The following is an 8,074-nucleotide window of genomic DNA, read 5'->3' as shown; positions in this document are numbered from 1 at the left end:
ACACAAGAACAATAAGATAAAGGAATAAAACCATATTCCGAAAGAGGCTCAGTAACTAAGCCAGATTCAGTCGTTAAAGGGTCACGGTCACCGGGCACCGCACCCACTCAAGCCAACCCACGGTTGCTCCACACAAACTCAGGATCACAGAGATCAACTCGGCAAGTCACAGGTCTCAACAGACTCAACGTTCACACAAAACACTCAAGGAAATGGGTTTCTCACAGAGAGTATCTGTTTCCGGATTTTTTTTTTCGTCACGGATGAAGGGATGAGGAACTCCCTTTTATAGGTCTCAAGAACCGGTTACAATGGAAGGTGAGGTGGCTTTCCTAAAGCCATTAAGTTGGCTTAGGAAAGCCACCGTGACTGTCGCCGGTGAACGGAGAAGGAAAGGGGGAGTCAAAAAAGGGAACAGAATATTGAGAGAAGAAGAGAGACATTCCGTCGGCGCTGGTGAAGAGAGAAGAGGGTGAAATGGGTTGAAACTAGGGTTTGACAATTATATATAGAAGAGGCACCTGGGTCGGGTCGTGGATCGCAGCGGGTCGAGCATGGGCCTCCAGGTGGGTCGGCCTTATGTGGGCTGGTGCGTAGTATGGGCCTACCAGTAATTGGGTCCTGGGCCACAAATTACAACAATAGGCAGTAGCCCCCATTTCCTTGTACTCTGCCTCTACTGATGACCTGGAAATAGTGTTCTGTTTCTTAGATTTCCAGGAGACTAGAGCTGGTCCTAAAAACACACAAAAGCCTGTAAGTGGGCGCCTCGAGTCTGCGCAAGAAGCCTCATCAGCATCACAATATGCCTTCCAATCAAGCGTGGAATTTGCAGGGGAAAACAAGCCTTTATACTGCGTGCCTTTAAGGTACTGTAGAAGGTGTAAAGCTCCATCCTAATGTTGTTGACAAGGAGCTTGAAGGAATTGACTAAGCTGCTGCGTAGTGTCGGAAAGATCAGGCCTGGTGAAGCCCAGATATAACAAACATCAATTAATCTACTGTAACTGGCTGCAATAGAGAGTGCATTTCCTGCTTCTAAGGTGAATTTGACGCCTGTTGGTAAAAGGGTGGTAGCAGACTTTGAGTGTGTCACCCTAGCATTTGCAAGAATTTCATTGATATATTTTGTCTCCATAAGGGCCATCGCTTGCAATGAAAAAAATATCTCAATGCCTAAAAAAAACTTAACAACTCCAAGATCCTTTATGTGAACAACTTATCCAAATACTGTTTAATATCTGAAATAAGCGATTCTGAAGATCCTGCAATTAAAATGTCATCTACATATACAAGAAGACAAGAAAACCATAAGTAGGAATTTCAGTAAACAAGCAATAATCATTTTTAGATTGTATAAAACCAAAAGATTCCATCTTGGTGGTGAACTCATGATTTCGTTGCCTTGATGCTTGTTTAAGTCCATATAAGGACTTCTTGAGTTTGCATACATGTCCTGGAGGTACTAAGTAGCCTTCTGGAGGCTCCATATAAATTTCATCATCCAAACTCCCATGGAGAAAAGCATTATTGACATCCAACTGGTGAACATGCCAGTTTTAAGAAGCAGCCAAGGCAAGAAGAACTTTGACAGTGACCACCATGGCTACAGGGAGAAACTCTCAAAGAAATCAACTCCTTCAATTTGTTTGTACCCCTTTGCAACTAATCTGGTTTTCTACTTCTCTATAGAACTATCAGGTTTGAGGTTTTTTTTCATAGATTCACATACTACCAATGGCTCGTTTGTATTTGGAAGAGGGGTAATATCCCAGGTTTGGTTTTGTTCAAGAGCCTGAATCTCTGCATCGATTGCCTGCAGCCAAGCCTGATGTTTGGTGGTCTGTATGTAGTTTCTTGGTTCCTACATCTCAGATAAAAGGGCTACAAATTCTACATGTGCAGGGGTTATAGATTGTACAATTGCAGGTGGGGAAATAGATAAGTAATTGCATTAAAAATCTTGTAGCCATGTAGGTCTACTGACATGTCTAGATGACCTTCTAAGACTTGTTTCATGATTGGTAGGTGGGAGTTGGTCCAGTCAGGTCCAGAATCGAATTCATTTTCACACTAATACTCAATCCAGATAAACTGAACTTGAAAAACCTAACCTAATGCCCACCCCTTGGCGCATGCATGCCTCGGTTGGCTTCCACTCCTCAACTAGCTTGGTCAAGATGATCGCCTTCAACGGCTCGGCCATCAACCTTGCCCAAGACTTAAGGAAGTGCGACCCTTCTCGTCTTCGAGAAAATTTCAACATCATTTTCTATCGACATGGATGCAACTAGGATCTTTCCTATTAGACACATGGAGGCTCAAATAGACATGGGGATGGAAAAACACTTTGGAAGAAGATGAGTGAAGAAATGAGCCTCTGTATATGTCCCAAAAAGAGAAAATGGACTTTCCAAGCTAGTGTTGGGACTTGGTTGCAGTTGATATAGGAGAAATCAATGTGATAAATACTACTTCCTTAGCTCACTAAGGAGAGCTGGATTTCTAAATACAACCAACACCCTTGACCTACTTAATTATCTGTGTAGAACTTGCAACTATTGAACCAAATCCACCATATTTTTACACAAATTCTTGTCAATATATCATCATCAGTGTTCATCACCACAAAGAGAAATTCATAAATTTTAACTGCACTAAATCTTTTTGAAGAAGGGGAGCCAATTTAGATAATTTTTTGGCACAACTCATGATTTTTGGAGTTAGCCCAAATCAAACTCGACAATCATTAAAATCGCATTTTCCGATCTAATTGGGTTGAGCCGGGCTGCGCAGTTTTTAATATAGAGTCAATGTAATATATAAAATATACATGGTTATATATTTATCATAAAAGAATAAATATAAATATAAAAAACTTATCACTTTTTTTTAATAAAATTGTGAAAAAGCCCTTATTTCAAATTAAATTATAAATTAAACTGATGGTAATATATAAATATTATTTAAAAATAAAATAAGATGAATATGGAAATAAATTATAACTAAAATAATGATATCATCTATTTCAAGTTCTTGTATTTATCAATGGCATTAAAATATAAAAAATTACCAACAAGCATGAATTAGTTAACTAGTTGATCTCATTTATATATTTATACATACTAGTGAAAAGCACGCGCATTGCACGTAATTCTTATTATTTCAATAAAATTATTACATTATAATAATATGATAAATTCATAAATAAAAATATGTTATATTAAATTTAAAAATATTGTTTTTTGCAAAGTAAAGGAATATATATGGTTAAAAATTAAATAAATATTCTCTATGTCTACATGCAATATATGCATTTTTTAGTTAAGTAAATATCGATTCATCTAAGTAAATTTGGATCAAGATAATTATAAATATGTTCAACAAGCGCACAAAAAGATACACACATGTATATTTATGTGTGTGTAGGATATACAATGACTAAGATAGATAAATAAAATATATAGTGGTCGATATTCTTTTTACGTGGAGAAGTAATGCATACAAAAATTTAAAACTACGTGCTCCATATACTTAACAATATAAAAATATATTAAAATAAAATAAATAAATTTATTTAATTTATTTTGACTTGGTGTTGTAAAATTATAATTTAATATTTTTTGTCAAATATTTTTTCAATAAACCTCGAACATTCTCAATTAATATTGCTTTACCTTCATGATCACATTATAGGGACAAACAATAAAAATAATACGTCATTGTCCCACAGATTACTTTCATTTCATAAAAAACATGCATTTTTTCAAGTTTTTACATCGTATCTTCTTTTATTTATATAGCCTATATATTTTTCCTAGTTACTATTAAAATTTTTAAATATTTCTATTTAAATAGTTGTTAGTTGTGACTAAAACTCTCTATTATTATTTATTTTATTAGAATTCTATTTCAATTCAACTATGTACATAATTAACAACTATTATTATAACAACTAACTGCAAAATTATTTATTTGGACACATAAATTTATAATTCTATTATTATATAAAAGGATATATTGGCATCATCCAAAAATAAAAAAAATAAAAAGTGTCAAATTATTCACGCATTTATAATATAAAAGATAGATATATTATACAATACCAATAAAAAATATCATTATTATTATTATTGTCTTAAATATTACCTTATGTATTATCAGAACTTTTGGATATTATTATTATTATTATTATTGTTATTATTATTGTAGTTGAATGCGATTTATGTAATATGAAATTCAATTGTTAAAATGCAGATTTTTTTTTTTTTTTTATGGACACCCCTTTTAATATTTAACCCATCAATTACGATGTGATTTGGGTTGGGCGGATTGGTTGGGGCCGCCGTATAACTTTGATGAACACCCCTTTTAATCTTAATTTTCAACCAGATGGAGACAAGATTAATGAAAAATTAATTAATAATATAAACTTTTAAGTTTCATTTAATGTCTTGTGAACAATTATATAAATCTAATAACAAATATTACAAATCAAGGGGATGTAGCTCAGATGGTAGAGCGCTCGCTTAGCATGCGAGAGGTACGGGGATCGATACCCCGCATCTCCACACTAGTTCTTTTGGGCCTCTGATTTCGGCCCAAAGTGTTGGGTTTTTATATTGTCACCCACCAACGAATACTAGTTTTCTTGTAACAAAATATAATAATTGTTATAATAAAACTATATTAATTCGTTACAAGAAATTGAATGTCCTCAAAAAAAATTAACTAAATCTAAGAGTTGATCAGACCCTCAAATTATAAAAATAAGCACAGTAACACATGGATATACGAAAACAAATTTGTAGATTAGTTCGATAAAATACTTAAAATATTGTCTCAATTAGATTTTCCAAAAGTCCTAGTAAAAGGTAAATTAGTTCAAGAATATAGAAAAACTCATGAATTCGAAAGTTGGGTGTGAACAGTTTGTGACTCTGGCGCCCAATCAAGTTCTCCACTTGTTTCATTGTCTTCTCCTCCGTGTGCCGCGATTTTCTCCTTTTTTCCCCAGCAAAAAGAACCTCCCCCACCTTCTTCTCTTCATTCTATTTATATTAGTTTCCTAGATGTGGTAAGAGAGGAACAGAGTCTTAGTTTAGTCTAGTTCTTTTTTTTTCCTTCCCTATCCTCTTCCTACCATACTTCTCAATATAATTATAAGGAAATAAGTTGCTCCACATAATATTTTGACTCAGCAATTATGCTAAGAACTCTTTAATGTTCGCTTAGCGTATATGTGACAACCCGTAAGTCACGGGTAAAACTAGATTCAATTTTCGTTAGACGGATTCCTGATAACCCGTGAATCACGGGTTAAAATTGACTTCGATCTTTTGTCTGTTGACTTTTTGATAACCCGTGGATCACGGGTTATTCCTGATATAATTTTTGCTGAATTTCTAGACTTTTCTGGCACTTGAGAAGCTTTCTTGCAACTATTTTTTTTTCCCCCATGAAAGCACCTAAAATGTCAGCAATAAACTCAAGACAAGCATCATATCACAAGAAAATAGGGATATCAACAACAAAATTGTATCATATAATTTTCAGTAATCAAGAATCTCCAAGCATAATTACTATATCAGTTCTAAAGAAACTTAGAGCCTGTTTGGTTGTGTTTTCATTTTTATTTTCAGTTTCTAACAATTGTATTTATGTAAAAATACTTTATTGGTTTCTATGCGAAAACTGAGAATATATTTGGATTAGTTATTTCCAAATATAGGTATATAGGTGTGAGAATTAAAAATATAGGTATATGTACTAATGATGTGACAGAAATTAATTATGAGGGTTGACCAAAATGGTTGGGAGAGAAAGCAATTTTATTTGATTTGAATGTGACAGAAATTAATTATGAGGGTTGACCAAAATGGTTGGGAGAGAAAGCAATTTTATTTGATTTGAAATAAGAAAAGACATGCTGACAAGATAAGACAAGTATGACCAACCCATGTGACCTATAATTTCAAAAAATTCAAGATTAAAATAGGAATGCATTCTCAATGAAAATGGCTTGACCAAACAAAATCTCAACTACCCAAATACTGAAAAGTGAAAATAATCTCATTGAAAACACAACCAAATGAGCTTTTAGATACCTGAAATTCATGAAAATGAAGAGATCTCTATAAATTATATCCTAAATGGAATAGTTGAAATCAAAATGACATCATCATCGATGTTATTTTTGCATATCAACTTAATAAATTATAATGAGGATCATGAAATAAAGTTGTTCATGAATGCAGACCAAGAAATGATTGACTATGGAAGACACAATTGAAGCAGAACTAACTAGCTTGCACAGTGAAAGATTTTTGGACTTGTAGTCTGTACACCAGAGATGTAAAACTAGTGGGATACAAATGAGTATTTGTGCGAAAACGAAGAGTAAGGTGAAATTTTCAGATATAAGGCAAGACTTGTTGCTCAAGGGCTTTTACAAATACCCGGTATTGACTATAAAGAAACTTACTTTTCAGTGGTGGACGCAATTATTTTTCGGCACTTAATTCGTATAAAAGAAGGACAAGATTTGCGCTTAGTATATGGGTCACTTGATAATGATCTGTATGAAATTCCCTAAATGATTTTTATTTGCCTGTAGCATACAATTCAGGTTCTCGAATATTTTATTCTATTAAATTAAATAAATCCTTGTATGGGTTGAAACAATCTAGACGGATGTGGTATAATAGTCTCATTGAACATTTGTTTAGAGTTGGATATAAAAATAATTCCATCTATCCATGTATTTTCATGAGAAGCTCTGAAAATGAATTTGTTACAAATGCAATTTATATTGATGATTTAAATATTATTGGAACTCTAGAAGAGATTTTAAAGGCTATAAACTACTAAAGAAAGAATTTGAGATGAAAGATTTAGGAAGAACAAAATGTTGTCTTGAATTGCAAACTGAACAGTTAAAGAATTGAATCTTTATGCATCAAGAAGCTTATATTGCAAAGGAGCTAAACTGATTCTATATGATCAAATCACATCCATTGAGAACCCCAATGGTGGTAAGGTCGTTATATGTGAATAATGATCCTTTTAGACTTCAAGAAATTAATGAAGAACTACGTGGTCCTAAAGTACCATACCTTAGTGCAATTGAAGCACTAATCTATTCTTTTATCAAACAAGACCTGATATAACATTTGCTATTAACTTATTAGCAAGATATAGTTCTTCAGCCATAGAAGACACTGGAATGAAATTAAGCATATACTTTGCTATCTCAGAGGTACGACAGATATGGGGTTGTTCTACCCAATTATGATCTAATTGGTTATGTTGATGTTAGATATTTATCAGATCCTCATAATGGTCAATTTCCAATGGGTTATTAATTTACATGTTGTGGTACAAAAATTTCATGGCTATTTATGTAACAAACAATAAAAACCACATCATCAATGCCAATACATGAGGCAAATTGAGTATGTCTTTGGTTGAGATCCATGATTCAATACATATAAAGGACTTGCAGAATATTATATGGAAAGATTATTCCAACGATCTTATATGGAGATAATGCGGCATGTATTGCTCAACTGAAAGAAGGGTACATCAAAGGGGATAGAATGAAATATATTTCAACAAAATTCTGCTTTACTCATGATCTTCACAAGACTTGTGATATTGATGCTCAACAAGTGCGCTCAAGTAACAATCTAGCAGTTTATTCATCAAGGCACTTCCTATTGCAATATTCGCTAAGCTAGTCCATAATATTGACATTTGTCGCCTCAAAGATCTCGATTGATACTTTAATGAGGGGAAGTCCATGCACAATGCATTCTTTTTTCCTTGACCATGGGTTTTCCCACTGGGTTTTTCTGGTAAAATTTTTAATGAGGAAGTATATAATTTACGTGTTAAAGAATAATATACTGTTTTTCTTTCATTAGGGTTTTGTCCGTTAGGATTTTTCCTAGTAAGGTTTTAACCAAACATATTTTTTTATTGATGGACATCCGAGGGAGAGTCTTATCTTGCTATTCATCTCCACTCATCATGATGAAATTTTTTATTATTATTTTGGAGCCTGTAAATAGAC

General features: G+C 33.4%; 1 non-coding gene across 1 annotated transcript; it reads left to right on the top strand.

The window, feature by feature from the left end:
- TRNAA-AGC lies at positions 4,499-4,571 on the top strand. The gene has a single exon. It is a non-coding gene; the product is annotated as a tRNA-Ala (tRNA).

The sequence above is a fragment of the Sesamum indicum genome, linkage group LG6 (assembly GCF_000512975.1).
Source record: "Sesamum indicum cultivar Zhongzhi No. 13 linkage group LG6, S_indicum_v1.0, whole genome shotgun sequence".
NCBI lineage: Eukaryota > Viridiplantae > Streptophyta > Magnoliopsida > Lamiales > Pedaliaceae > Sesamum > Sesamum indicum.
Note: the sequence above shows the minus strand (reverse complement) of the source record. Positions and strands in the feature narration are given on the sequence as shown.